At 46.5% G+C, this 14,628-nt stretch overlaps 1 long non-coding RNA gene across 1 annotated transcript; it reads right to left on the reverse strand.

The window, feature by feature from the left end:
• Positions 1 to 1,139: 1,139 nt before the first annotated feature.
• LOC119136476 lies at positions 1,140 to 2,389 on the reverse strand. Its single transcript, XR_005100743.1, has 3 exons — positions 2,143 to 2,389; positions 1,518 to 1,960; positions 1,140 to 1,171 (listed from the first exon to the last, which is right to left on the reverse strand). It is a non-coding gene; the product is annotated as an uncharacterized LOC119136476 (long non-coding RNA).
• Positions 2,390 to 14,628: the final 12,239 nt, after the last annotated feature.

Raw genomic sequence — 14,628 nt, forward strand, 5'->3', positions numbered from 1 at the left:
CTCTTTGCATAAACCTCGATGCAAAGAAACTCCTCTTTTTGGGTACCGTTACATGCTACAAGGAGTATATATTACAAAGGAGTCTTTCTACTTAATTGTGATCATCATTCATCCACCCATCCATTTTATTACTCAGGTATTTTCAAAGCAAATTAATATTGTTGCATTTATTAATTTGCTTTAAAATGACAGCGCAACATAATTAAAAGCTGACACTATAGCAATGTCAAACGTGTTCATTTAAGAAAAAGCCACACGTTTTATGATCAAATCTTTCATAACGAGAATGATTTGAGTGAATTGATTTGAATGAATAATTGAGAAGAAATTTCAGTTCCGAAGGCTCCTTTTGTCCCAAGCAAAGTGACAGGTGGTCGGGAGGGGGGATAAAAATTGTAACAGGAACTCTAAAAATTGTCAAGCCGTGAAAATTTGTGCCCCCCCTCCAATTTTGAGAACGGTGAGTCCTGGACATCGACTGGCTTTTTTTCTATCTTCCCGGGGGTCAGTTCAGGTTGTGTGGCAAATTTGAACAGAATCCCTCATTCCTAGGCCAAATTACAGGGGGGAACACATCCTCACGGCTGCCCCGTGAGGATATGTCCCCCCCCCCCCTTATTTTCAGAACGGTGAGTGCTGGACTCCAGCTGTTTTTTTTTTTCTGTCTTCCTGGGGGTCTGTTCAGGTTGTGTGGCAAGTTTGAACAGGTTCCCTCATTCCTAGGCCAAATTACAGGGGCGGAACACATCCTCACGGCTGCCCCGTGAGGATATGTTCCCCCCCCCCTTATTTTGAAAACGGTGAGTGCTGGACTCCAGCTGTTTTTTTTCTGTCTTCCTGGGGGTCTGTTCAGGTTGTGTGGCAAATTTGAACAGGTTCCCTCATTCCTAGGCCAAATTACAGGGGGGAACACATCCTCACGGCTGCCCCGTGAGGATATGTTCCCCCCCCCCCTTATTTTGAGAACGGTGAGTGCTGGACTCCAGGTGTTTTTTTTCTGATGATTTGTGCAGTGATACCGTTATTACTGCACTTTATCAATTTCTTTGGCCTTATTTTGGTCAAACAACTTTGTTTCTTAATCATATAACATACATCAAAAATTATAACTTTAAACTTTATGAAGAAAAAAAAGTCAAATGTCAAGCATTTCACATACTCTCTTGTTGATCTGCAGTTGCCAGGGGAAAGAATAAGTAATTGAGTTGGGCAATTTTGCAGTGAAATAGTGTTTGAGAATGTGAGCTTAACATCATCACTATACTGGCTTTGCATCACAAATACACAGAAGGAAAATACAACACCCACAACTGCAACAGTCACAAAACACGGACAAAATACAATGAGCAGTAAAAAACTTTTTTTTTTATTTTACTCCAGCTATTTTATGAAGTTCGACATCCTTTCGTTGCTTTCATCGGCCACACAAAATAAAGTTGCAGGCCAGATATGCCCTCAGGGACTTGTATTTGACAGCTATGATGAAGATAATTTCTGCCAAACACTGTTGTACTTACTGCATTGACAAATTCTTTGCCTTGATCTGTCAAGATCCTTTTTGGCGACTCAAATTGGTAGACGAATTTTAGGATACAGGCGGTAACATCAGCAGCAGACTTCGACCTCAATGGATGGGCTTGAGGCCATTTCGTGAAATAATCGACCATCACGCAAATATATTGGTATCCATCTTTTGTCTGAGCCAGTTTGCCAATGAGGTCCATCCCCAAGAGTTCGAATGGCTGAGACACCTAATAAATAAATATTTATAAAAACAAATTGTGTTAAACTGATGTTGCTGAGAAAAATAGTTATATAAAGTATGCCACATACAAAATACTATATAGACCTTGGGTCAAAATAGAGAACATTATTTGGATTAACTGACCTGTATAGGCATGACCTCTGTTGGGCTTTTTATTGATATGCCGGCTGCCTGACATTCGGTGCACTGGGACACCTGACAATGGCAAGTTTTGTGGAAAAGTAGTCATTGTTAATAAATGCATGCAAAAAGGGCAAGATCTTAGATAATGATTTTGAATTGTTTGCAAAAGATACAAAGGAATAGTTTCATTCATTATGTTCGCAGGCTAAAAAAAATGAACAAACAAGTATACTCTTTTTGTATTATTTACATACCCACTCATTAATGTCAACAGACATCGCTGGCCAGTAATATCTCAGAGAGATGCTGTGTCTTGTTTTATTTTGCCCGGTGTGTGCCCCTGCCGGGCTGGCATGAAAACTCTTAAAAATTTCATTTGCCTCTTCAGCACCACAGACAACCTTCACTTGGACTGCCTGGTCTGTGCCTTTTTGGCGGCAATAATACAGCTCCCCTCCTGAGTAGAAGTAAAAATAAAACGTTGAATTAGCACCATACTTGTGGTAATTAAGTGCTCACTCAATACACCTAATTGCAAATTTGCTACTTGGACAAAAAAAAAAACATTAGTTTCATAATGTTAGGTCTAAATACCATCAGACATTAAACCATACGCTGGAAGGAAGAGGAGAAAAGAACCGGCACAGGTTTACTCGCGAGGAGAACGATAGAGAGAGCAAACTCAGTTACAATCTCCATCAATTCTGAGTTCTCACTTCACATGCTCCTCTATTTAATGTTTTGGTTGCCCTGGTTACAAAGGCGTTGCTACACTAAAGGGAGGGGAGATAGTGTCTGTAGCAACGCTTATTAGCTAAGGAATGTAGTGTGGTGTGAATTAGCACTTCATTGTCGGCCCGTGACCCCCGCAGACTTTGTCCTCCTTCCTCACCAGTTGTCCTTCATGGTTGACTGACTCGTCCTCGAGTGGGATCAGATAACTTGAATTGCCGCTTTCCTGTGGTTCCTGTGGAACAATGCAACTAAACCTTTGCTAACTTTATCTACTTGGTAAATTAACACACAATAATAATGAGTGACTTGTCCTAAACCCTTCAACACACATTAAGTAAATGTAAGGTAACTGGTGTGCAGTTCCTTAAACAAACATTGAGTAAATATGGGATAACTTGTATGCAACTACTTCAAACTGTATATAACACTTAACAAAGAAAAACAGTTCTGACCAACAACAATCTATGAACCAAACCTACAGTAAGATAAAAGGAATGAAGTTCTTTGAACCAAATAAGAACACTTCGCCTATGCAAATAAGCTCTAAGCATTATTATCTATTTGTTTATTTATTTATTTAACATCCAATATTGTATAGTTATCAGTGCACAAATCATTTATTTACATATACACCGTTTTAAATGGGGGGGAACATATTCTCACAGGGCACCCGTGAGGATATGTTCCCCCCTGTAACTTGGGCTAGGAATGAGGGAACCTGTTCAAATTTGCCACATTACCTGAACAGACCCCCAGGAAGACGGAGAGAAAAAACGCTGGAGTCCATCACTCACCGTTCTCAAAATAAGGGGGGGAACATATCCTCACGGGGCAGCCGTGAGGATGGCTTCCCCCCCTGTAATTTGGCCTCGGAATGAGGGAACCTGTTCAAATTTGCCACACAACCTGAACAGACCCCCAAGAAGACAGAATAAAAACAGCTGGAGTCCAGCACTCACCGTTCTGAAAATAAGGGGGGGGGGGACATATCCTCACGGGGCAGCCGTGAGGATGTGTTCCCCCCTGTAATTTGGCCTAGGAATGAGGGAACCTGTTCAAATTTGCCACACAATCTGAACAGACCCCCAGGAAGATAGAAAAAAAGCCAGTCGATGTCCAGGACTCACCGTTCTCAAAATGGGAGGGGGGCACAAATTCTCACGGCTTGACATTTTTTATAGAGTTCCTGTTACAATTTGTATCCCCCCTCCCCACCATCTGTCACTTTGCTTGGGACAAAAGGAGCCTTCAGAACTGAAATTTCTTCTCAATTATTCATTCAAATCAATTCACTCAAATCATTCTCGTTATGAAAGATTTGATCACAAAACGTGTGTGGCTTTTTCTTAAATGAACACGTTTGACATTGCTATAGTGTCAGCTTTTAATTATATTGCGCTGTCATTTTAAAGCTAATTAATAAATGCAACAATATTAATTTGCTTTGAAAATACCTGAGTAATAAAATGGAAGGATGGATGAATGATGATCACAATTAAGTAGAAAGTCTCCTTTGTAATATATACTCCTTGTAGCATGTAACGGTACCCAAAAAGAGGAGTTTCTTTGCATCGAGGTTTATGCAAAGAGCTCACGTAATTATATTGTTGCTTTTTGGTGAAGTGAATGAGTGTTCCGTCTGTACGACTGGTCTTTGAATGCACCCCGCTTCAATGGCAGAACGCGGATGAATTTAAAGACATCAAATGAGAATAATCCTTTATAAAAATTAAAATTGACTGACGCAAACGTGAGTTCATGTTTTTATTGAAAACAACATAGTGCTGACTCCGTACGACATCGGTTTTTCGCTTTCCAAATAAGGCGTGCGCGCTCCCGCGGCAGGGGGAACAAAATCTCACGGGGGAACCAAATCTAGCACAACACCTGTTAACATACAGTGCCTTGCGAAAGTATTCGGCCCCCTTGAACCTTTCAACATTTCGCGACATTTCAGGCTTCAAACATAAAGATATAAAAGTTACATTTTTTGTCAAGAATCAACAAGTGAGACACAATCGTGAAGTGGAACGAAATTTATTGGATAATTTAAACTTTTTTAACAAATAAAAAACTGAAAAGTGCGGCGTGCAATATTATTCGGCCCCCTTGCGCTAATACTTTGTAGCGCCACCTTTTGCTGCAATTACAGCTGCAAGTCGCTTGGGGTATGTCTCTCAGTTTTGCACATTGAGAGACTGGAATTCTTGCCCATTCTTCCTTGCAAAACAGCTCGAGCTCAGTGAGGTTGGATGGAGAGCGTTTGTGAACAGCAGTCTTCAGCTCTTTCCACAGATTCTCGATTGGATTCAGGTCTGGACTTTGACTTGGCCATTCTAACACCTGGATACGTCTATTTGTGAACCATTCCATTGTAGATTTGGCTTTATGTTTTGGATCATTGTCCTGTTGGAAGATAAATCTCCGTCCCAGTCTCAGGTCTTTTGCAGACTCCAACAGGTTTTCTTCCAGAATGGTCCTGTATTTGGCTCCATCCATCTTGCCATCAATTTTAGCCATCTTCCCTGTCCCTGCTGAAGAAAAGCAATAAACCATGATGCTGCCACCACCAGCTCAGCTCAGTGGCCTAGTGGTAGAGTGTCCGCCCTGAGACTGGAAGGTTGTGGGTTCAAACCCCGGCCGGGTCATACCAAAGACTATAAAAATGGGACCCATTGCCTCCCTGCTTGGCACTCAGCATTAAGGGTTGGAATTGGAGGGTTAGAACTGATTCCCGAGCGCGGCACCGCTGCTGCTCACTGCTCCCCTCTCCCCCAGGGGATGGATTAAAATCACATGGGGATGGGTTAAATGCAGAGGACAAATTTCACCACACCCAGATGTGTGTGTGACGATCATTGGGACTTTAACTTTTAACTTTAACCATGTTTGACAGTGGGGATGGTGTGTTCAGGGTGATGAGCTGTGTTGCTTTTACGCCAAACATATCGTTTTGCATTGTGGCCAAAAAGTTCGATTTTGGTTTCATCTGACCAGAGCACCTTCTTCCACATGTTTGGTGTGTCTCCCAGGTGGCTTGTGGCAAACTTTAAACGAGACTTTTTATGGATATCTTTGAGAAATGGCTTTCTTCTTGCCACTCTTCCATAAAGGCCAGATTTGTGCAGTGCACGACTGATTGTTGTCCTATGGACAGACTCTCCCACCTCAGCTGTAGATATCTGCAGTTCATCCAGAGTGATCATGGGCCTCTTGGCTGCATCTCTGATCAGTCTTCTCCTTGTTTGAGATGAAAGTTTGGAGGGACGGCCGGGTCTTGGTAGATTTGCAGTGGTCTGATACTCCTTCCATTTCAATATACCGTTGTTTTCCATGTATAATGCACCCCCATGTATAATACGCACCCTAAAAATGGCATGTCGATGCTGGAAAAAAGCCTGTACCCATGTATAATACGCACCCAAATTTTGACTTTTCTTTTTTTTTTTTAAAAGTCCCAATGATCGTCCCACACGCATCTGGGTGTGGTGAAATTTGTCCTCTGCATTTGACCCATCCCCGTGTGATTTTGATCCATCCCCTGGGGGAGAGGGGAGCAGTGAGCAGCAGCGGCGCCGCGCTCTGGAATCATTTGGTGATCTAACCCCCCAATTCCAACCCTTAATGCTGAGTGCCAAGCAGGGAGGCAATGGGTCTCATTTTTATAGTCTTTGGTATGACCCGGCCGGGTTACTTAAGTCCGTAAACGTAAAATTATTTCAGAAAAAAAATCATCTTTGGGAACAACCGGATGTTATTCTGCCGGTCAGTATCACTGCGCATGCAGTAGCAAACTCGATAGCGAAGAAATATGTGAGACTCTCAACGGGATCACCAATATTTGAGTGATGTTCCAGTTATTTTTCACAATTATTTATTATTATAATAATAATATATATAATATATATAATAATTATTTATTTATTATTCACAATTGTCATGGTGATCTTTCTGGTGATTTCTTAACTAGGCTGGATGTACCCCTCCGTGAGTCGTCACCTTATCGTGGTGGAGGGGTTTGCGTGCCCCTATGATCCTAGGAGCCATGTTGTCTGGGGCTTCATGCCCCTGGTAGGGTCACCCATGGCAAACGGGTCCTAGGTGAGGGGCCAGACAAAGCACGGCCCACACGAGCCCCTTATGACGAACAAAATAAATGGATCTCGTTTTCCCTTGCCCGGACGCGGGTCACCGGGGCCCCCCTCTGGAGCCAGGCCTGGAGGCGGGGCTCGAAGGCGAGCGTCTGGTGGCCAGGCCTTCGCCCATGGGGCCCGGCCGGGCACAGCCCGAAAAGGAAACGTGGGTCCCCCTTCCCATGGGCTCACCACCTGTGGGAGGGGCCAAAGGGGTCGGGTGCAGTGCAAGCTGGGCGGCGGCCAAAGGCTGCAGAAGCTGGCTCTTGGGACATGGAATGTCACCTCTCTGGCTGGAAAGGAGCCCGAGCTGGTGTGCGAGGCAGAAAAGTTCCGACTAGATATAGTCGGACTTGCCTCCACGCACAGTTTGGGTTCCGGTACAAGCCCTCTCGAGAGGGGCTGGACTCTCTTCCACTCTGGAGTTGCCCACGGTGAGAGGCGTCGAGCAGGTGTGGGTATACTTATTGCCCCCCGGCTGGGCGCCTGCACATTGGGGTTCACCCCGGTGAACGAGAGGGTAGCCTCCCTCCGCCTTCGGGTGGGGGGACGGGTCCTGACTGTTGTTTGTGTCTATGCACCAAACGGCAGCTCAGAGTACCCACCCTTCTTGGAGTCCCTGGAGGAAATGCTGGAGAGCGCTCCTTCTGGGGACTCCATCGTTCTACTGGGTGACTTCAATGCTCACGTGGGCAATGACAGTGAGACCTGGAAGGGCGTGATTGGGAGGAACGGCCCCCCCGATCTGAACCCGAGCGGTGTTCTATTATTGGACTTCTGTGCTCGACACGGATTTTCTATAATGAACACCATGTTCAAGCATAAGGGTGTCCATGTGTGCACTTGGCACCAGGACACCCTAGGCCGCAGTTCGATGATCGACTTTGTAGTCGTGTCATCGGATTTGCGGCCGCATGTTTTGGACACTCGGGCGAAGAGAGGGGCGGAGCTGTCAACTGATCACCACCTGGTGGTGGGTTGGCTCCGATGGTGGGGGAAGATGCCGGTCCGACCTGGCAGACCCAAACGCTCTGTGAGGGTCTGCTGGGAACGTCTGGCGGAATCCCCTGTCAGGAAGAGCTTCAACTCCCACCTCCGGCAGAGCTTTTCCCACGTCCCGGGGGAGGCGGGGGACATTGAGTCCGAGTGGACCTTGTTCCGCGCCTCCATTGTTGAGGCGGCCGACCGGAGCTGTGGCCGTAAGGTCATTGGTGCCTGTCGTGGCGGCAATCCCCAAACCCGCTGGTGGACACCGGCGGTAAGGGATGCCGTCAAGCTGAAGAAGGAGTCCTATCGGGCCGTTTTGGCCTGCGGGACTCCGGAGGCAGCTGACAGGTACCGGATGGCCAAGCGGAACGCGGCTTCGGCAGTTGCTGAGGCAAAAACCCGGGCGTGGGAGGAGTTTGGCGAGGCCATGGAGAATGACTTCCGGACGGCTTCGAGGAAATTCTGGTCCACCATCCGGCGTCTCAGGAGGGGGAAGCAGTGCAAAGTCAACACTGTTTACAGTGGAGATGGCGTGCTGCTGACCTCGACTCGGGACGTCGTGTGTCGGTGGGGAAAATACTTCGAAGACCTCCTCAATTCCACCTACACGCCTTCCATTGTGGAAGCAGGGCCTGGGGACTCTGAGGCGGACTCTCCAATCTCTGGGGTCGAAGTCACTGAGGTAGTTAAAAAACTCCTCGGAGGCAAGGCCCGGGGGTGGATGAGATCCGCCCGGATTTCTTAAGGGCTCTGGATGTTGTGGGGCTGTCATGGCTGACACGTCTCTACAACATCGCGTGGACATCGGGGACAGTGCCTCTGGATTGGCAGACTGTGGTGGTGGTTCCCCTCTTTAAGAAGGGGGACCGGAGGGTGTGTTCCAATTACAGGGGAATTACACTCCTCAGCCTCCCTGGTAAGGTCTATTCAGGGGTGCTGGAGAGGAGGGTCCGTCGGGAGGTCGAACCTCGGATTCAGGAGGAACAGTGTGGCTTTCGTCCTGGCCGTGGAACAGTGGACCAGCTCTTCACCCTCAGCAGGATCCTCGAGGGTGCATGGGAGTTCGCCCAACCAGTCCACATGTGTTTTGTGGACTTGGAGAAGGCGTTCGACCGTGTCCCTCGGGAGGTTCTGTGGGGGGTGCTTCGGGAGTACGGGGTACCGAGCCAACTGATAAGGGCGGTTCGGTCCCTGTATCACCGATGCCAGAGTTTGGTCCGCATTTCCGGCAGTAAGTCGGATTCGTTCCCAGTGAGGGTTGGACTCCGCCAAGGCTGCCCTTTGTCACCGATTCTGTTCATAATTTTTATGGACAGAATTTCTAGGCGCAGCCGAGGCGTTGAGGGTGTCCGGTTTGGGGACCTCAGCATCGCGTCTCTGCTTTTTGCAGACGACGTGGTGCTGTTGGCTTCTTCAGGCCGTGATCTCCAGCTCTCACTGGAGCGGTTCGCAGCCGAGTGTGAAGCGGTCGGGATGAGGGTCAGCACCTCCAAATCCGAGTCCATGGTCCTCGATCGGAAAAGGGTGGAATGCCCTCTCCGGATCGGGGATGAGATCCTGCCCCAAGTGGAGGAGTTTAAGTATCTTGGGGTCTTGTTCACGAGTGAGGGGAGGATGGAGCGCGAGATCGACAGGCGGATCGGTGCAGCGTCGGCAGTAATGCGGACTCTGTACCGGTCCGTCGTGGTAAAGAGAGAGCTGAGCCAAAAGGCAAAGCTCTCAATTTACCAGTCGATTTACGCTCCTACCCTCACCTATGGTCACGAGCTATGGGTCGTGACCGAAAGAACGAGATCCCGGATACAAGCGGCCGAAATGCGTTTTCTCCGCAGGATGTCCGGGCTCTCCCTTAGAGATAGGGTGAGAAGTTCGGTCATCCGGGAGAGACTCGGAGTAGAGTCGCTACTCCTTCACGTTGAGAGGAGCCAGATGAGGTGGCTCGGGCATCTCATCAGGATGCCTCCTGGACGCCTCCCTGGGGAGGTGTTCCGGGCATGTCCCACCGGTAGGAGACCCCGGGGACGACCCAGGACGCGCTGGAGAGACTATGTCTCTCAGCTGGCCTGGGAACACCCTGGGATCCCCCGGGATGAGCTAGATAAAGTGGCTGGGGAGAGGGAAGTCTGGGAGTCCCTCCTGAAGCTGCTGCCCCCGCGACCCGACCCCGGATAAGCGGAAGAAGATGGATGGATGGATGGATGGATGGATGGATGGATGGATGGATGGATGGATGGATGGATGGATGGATGTATTTTTTTTGAAATAAATAAACTTGACTTTTGTTGGCGTTGATTTCTCCGACTGCCCAGAAAGGCACCACCGCGATCAGTTAAGTTAAAATGTAGAGAGGAAAGTGACGTTGTAAAGAACCATCCGTGACAAGATTTTCTTCAAAAATTGTTGTACCATGATTTTCTTAAAAAAAAAAAAGAAAAAACATTTTTTTTTTTTTTTGTACCCATGTATAATGCGCACCCCAGATTTTAGGACAATAAATTAGTTAAATTTTGCGCATTATACATGGAAAAAAACGGTAATTGCTTGCACAGTGCTCCTTGAGATGTTTAAAGCTTGGGAAATCTTTTTGTATCCAAATCCGGCTTTAAACTTCTCCACAATAGTATCTCGGACCTGCCTGGTGTGTTCCTTTGTCTTCATGGTTCTCTCTGCGCTTTAAACAGAACCCTGAGACTATCAAAGAGCTGGTGCATTTATACGGAGACTTGATTACACACAGGAGCATTCTATTTATCATCATCAGTCATTTAGGACAACATTGGATCATTCAAAGATCCTCACTGAACTTCTGGAGTGACTTTGCTGCACTGAAAGTAAAGGGGCCGAATAATATTGCACGCCCCACTTTTCAGTTTTTTATTTGTTAAAAAAGTTTAAATTATCCAATAAATTTCATTCCACTTCACGATTGTGTCCCACTTGTTGTTGATTCTTGACAAAAAAATAAAATTTTATATCTTTATGTTTGAAGCCTGAAATGTGGCGAAATGTTGAAAGGTTCAAGGGGGCCGAATACTTTCGCAAGGCACTGTATCTACAGGACTGTCTCAGAAAATTAGAATATCGTAATAAAGTTCTTTATTTTCTGTAATACAATTAAAAAATCAAAAATGTCATACATTCTGGATTCATTACAAATCAACTGAAATATTGCAAGCTTTTTATTATTTTAATATTGCTGATTATGGCATACAGCTTAAGAAAACTCAAATATCCTTTCTCAAAATATTAGAATATCATGAAAAGGTATACTAGTAGGGTATTCAACTAATCACTTGAATCGTCTAATTCAGTGGTCCCCAACCACCGGGCCGCGGACCGGTACCGGTCCGTGGGTAACTTGGTACCGGGCCACACAGAAAAAAAAAAAAATCGACGATCAATTAATTCAGGTCAAGACGCTCGTCCCGGTCACGTGACATGTTTCCCCAGTCGAGCCCCCAAAGCTAGCAAAAATGAGTAAGTATTTATTTTGAAAAATATAAAAAAATTGGCGATTCTCTCCCAATTACATCCGTCGGTTCAGGTCAAGACGCTCGTCTCGGTCACGTGACATGTAACCTCAGTTGAGCCCGCGAAGCAAGCAAAAATGAGCAAGAAACAGAGATGTTTGGAAAGCTTCTTCGGAAAGGAAAAAAAGCCCAATGAGGAGACGGAAGAAGAAGAGGCTACGACTTCTAAGAAAAGGAAAGCTGCATTTAAAAGACTATGACGCGCCAAGCCCACTCTGCATAATATGTGGCGACAGGCTAGCTAACGAGGCAATGAAGCCCTCAAAACTGCTTCGGCACATGGAGACCAAGCATCCTGCGTTAAAAGACAAACCTTAACCACTTCGGGTGTCATTGTCTCCGATTACGCCTAGATGGGACCGGCTCGTTTCTGAGAAACAAGCTCAGTGCTCCCACTAATTCAATGTAATGGTGAGTTTTATTTTAATGTCGTTTATACTTGTTTTTATGCCAGTCGTATCATTTTATTTCATCGTATTCATATATTTATTATAAATGTATTATTTAGTTATATAAATGTATTATTTATTTATATAAAGGCCGGTCCGCGAAAATATTTCTGACACGTAACCGGTCCGTGGCGCAAAAAAGGTTGGGGATCACTGGTCTAATTAACTCGAAACACCTGCAAGGGTTTCCTGAGCCTTGAAAAACACTCAGCTTGGTTCAGTAAACTAAATCAGTGACGAGCGTCTTGACCTGAATTAATTGATCGTCGATTTTTTTTTTTTTCTGTGTGGCCCGGTACCAAGTTACCCACGGACCGGTACCGGTCCGCGGCCCGGTGGTTGGGGACCACTGAACTAAATGACAAGTATGGGGAAGACTGCTGATCTGACTGCTGTCCAGAGGACCATCATTGACACCCTCCGTCAGGAGGGTAAGACACAAAAAGAAATTTCTCAAAGAGCAAGCTGTTCACAGAGTGCAGTTTCAAAGCACACCAACAAAAAGTCTGTTGGAAGGGGGAAATGTGGCAGGAAATGCTGCACAACCAAGACCGCAGCCTTAACAGCATTGTGAAGAGTCGCTTCCAGAATTTGGGGGAGCTTCCAAGACAGTGGACTGAAGCTGGAGTCCAGGTATCAAAAGTCACTGTTCACAGACGTGTCCGGGAAATGGGCTACAATAGCCGTATTCCCATGGTCAAGCCACTTCTGAAGCGTCTGACTTGGGCTATGGAAAAGAAGCACTAGACAGTTGCAGAGTGGTCCAAAGTCCTCTTTTCAAATGAAAGCAAGTTTTGTATTTCATTTGGAAGTCAAGGCGCCAGAGTCTGGAGAAAGGCTGGAGAGGAGCAAAATCCAAGTTGCTTGAAATCCAGTGTGAAGTTCCCACAGTCAGCGATGGTTTGGGGAGCCATGTCAACTGCTGGTGTTGGTCCACTGTGTTTCATAAAGTACAAACGCAGCTGTGTACCAAGAGATTTTAGAGCACTACATGCTTCCGTCTGCTGTAAAGCTCTATGGAGATGATGATTTCACTTTCCAGCATGATCTGGCACCTGCCCACAGTGCCAAAACCACCAGTAACCATGGCATTACTGTCCTCGATTGGCCTGCCAATTCCCCTGACCTGAACCTCATAGAGAATTTGTGGGGTATTGTGAAGAAGAAGCTGAAAGACACCAGACCCAACAATGCAAATGAGCTAAAGGCCGCTCCTGAAGCATCCTGGGCATCCATAACACCTCAGCAATGCCACAGGCTGATTGCCTCCATGCCACGCCGCATTGATGCAGTAATCCGTGCAAAAGGATTCCCAACCAAGTACTGAGTGCATTAATGGACATTTTCAAATGTTTGATTTTGTTTTGCTGTTACAAATCTTTTTACTTGGTCTGAGGAAATATTCAAATTTTTTGAGATGGGATTTTCTAGTTTTCTTAAACTGTAAGCCATAATCAGCAATATTAAAATAATAAAAGGCTTGCAATATTTCAGTTGATTTGTAATGAATCCAGAATGTATGGCATTTTTGTTTTTTAATTGCATTACAGAAAATAAAGTACTTTATCGCAATATTCTAATTTTCTGAGACAGTCCTGTAGTTTTTATCCGAGGTAGAGTCCCACAGGCTAACAGGACTCCTTTAGCTTGACGTCACCCTTTACCGCCGGTGTCCACCAGCGGGTTTGGGGGTTGCCACCACGACAGGCACCGACCACTTTACAGCCACAGCTCCGGTCGGCCACCTCAACAATGGAGGCACGGAACATGGTCCACTCAGACTCAATGTCCCCCACCTCCCCCGGGATGTCAGAAAAGCTCTACTGGAGGTGGGAGTTTAAGCTCTTTCTGATAGGGAATTCCCCAGCAGACCCTCACAGTACGCTTGGGTCTGCCAGGTCAAACCGGCATCTTCCCTCACCATCGGAGCCAAACCACCACCGAGTGGTGATCAGTTGACAGTTCTGCCCCTCCCTTCAACCGAGTGTCCAAAACATGTGGCCGCAAATCCAATGTCACAACTACAAAGTTGATCGTCGAACTGCGGCCTAGGGTGTCCTGGTGCCAGGCCACTCTTATGCTTGAACATAGTGTTCATTATGGACAGTCCATGTCGAGCACAGAAGTCCAGTAACAGGACACCGCTTGGGTTCTGATCGGGGGGGGGGCACTCCTCCCAATCACGCCCTTCCAGGTGTCATTGTCATTGCCCAGGTGAGCATTGAAGTCACCCAGCAGAATGATGGAGTCCCCAGAAGGAGCACTCTCCAGCACTTCTTCCAAGGACTCTAAAAAGGGTGGGTACTCTGAGCTGCCGTTTGGTGCATAGACACAAACAACAGTCACTAACCCTCTTTGAGCCGCGTCTCGCTCGAACCACACTCAGCAGCAGCCGGGGCCACTCGGAGTGCTGACTTGCTCACCGAATTTGGTCTGGGGATCCGTCCTCTCCCGCTCGGCCGGGTTGTTCGGGTTTGCTTATCTCACTTTAACCTGCGCACACGGACAAACACACGAAGCTCGACATCAAGCATGCAAGCAGAGCAGCAAAACGTCAGCTTGTGACATCACAGCACCAAATTGCTTCTCGAAAAGAAGGTGAGCTGAAAGCCCAACCTTCTGTGAGCGACATGACGCTCACACGTGCAGTCAGCCCAATCAGCATTCTGCTGTGGTGAAGAAGCGACGCAAAGTCCAACTAAAATGTGAAAGTAAAGTTTAAAAGAACCCGCACTGTCCTCTTCCAAATGCAAACTTGAAACCTTCGATTTGGGGGATGAAGTAAAGCCGAAAAGGAAGTTGACAAGTCAACAATTTCATCTTCAACACAGTGGCACACATTTGATTCGTTCTCAAATATGCGCTCACAGAAAGAAGAGTCAAAACCGTCTGCAGGACAACATCCA

Source organism: Syngnathus acus, chromosome 16 (genome assembly GCF_901709675.1).
Source record: "Syngnathus acus chromosome 16, fSynAcu1.2, whole genome shotgun sequence".
Classification (NCBI taxonomy): Eukaryota; Metazoa; Chordata; class Actinopteri; order Syngnathiformes; family Syngnathidae; genus Syngnathus; species Syngnathus acus.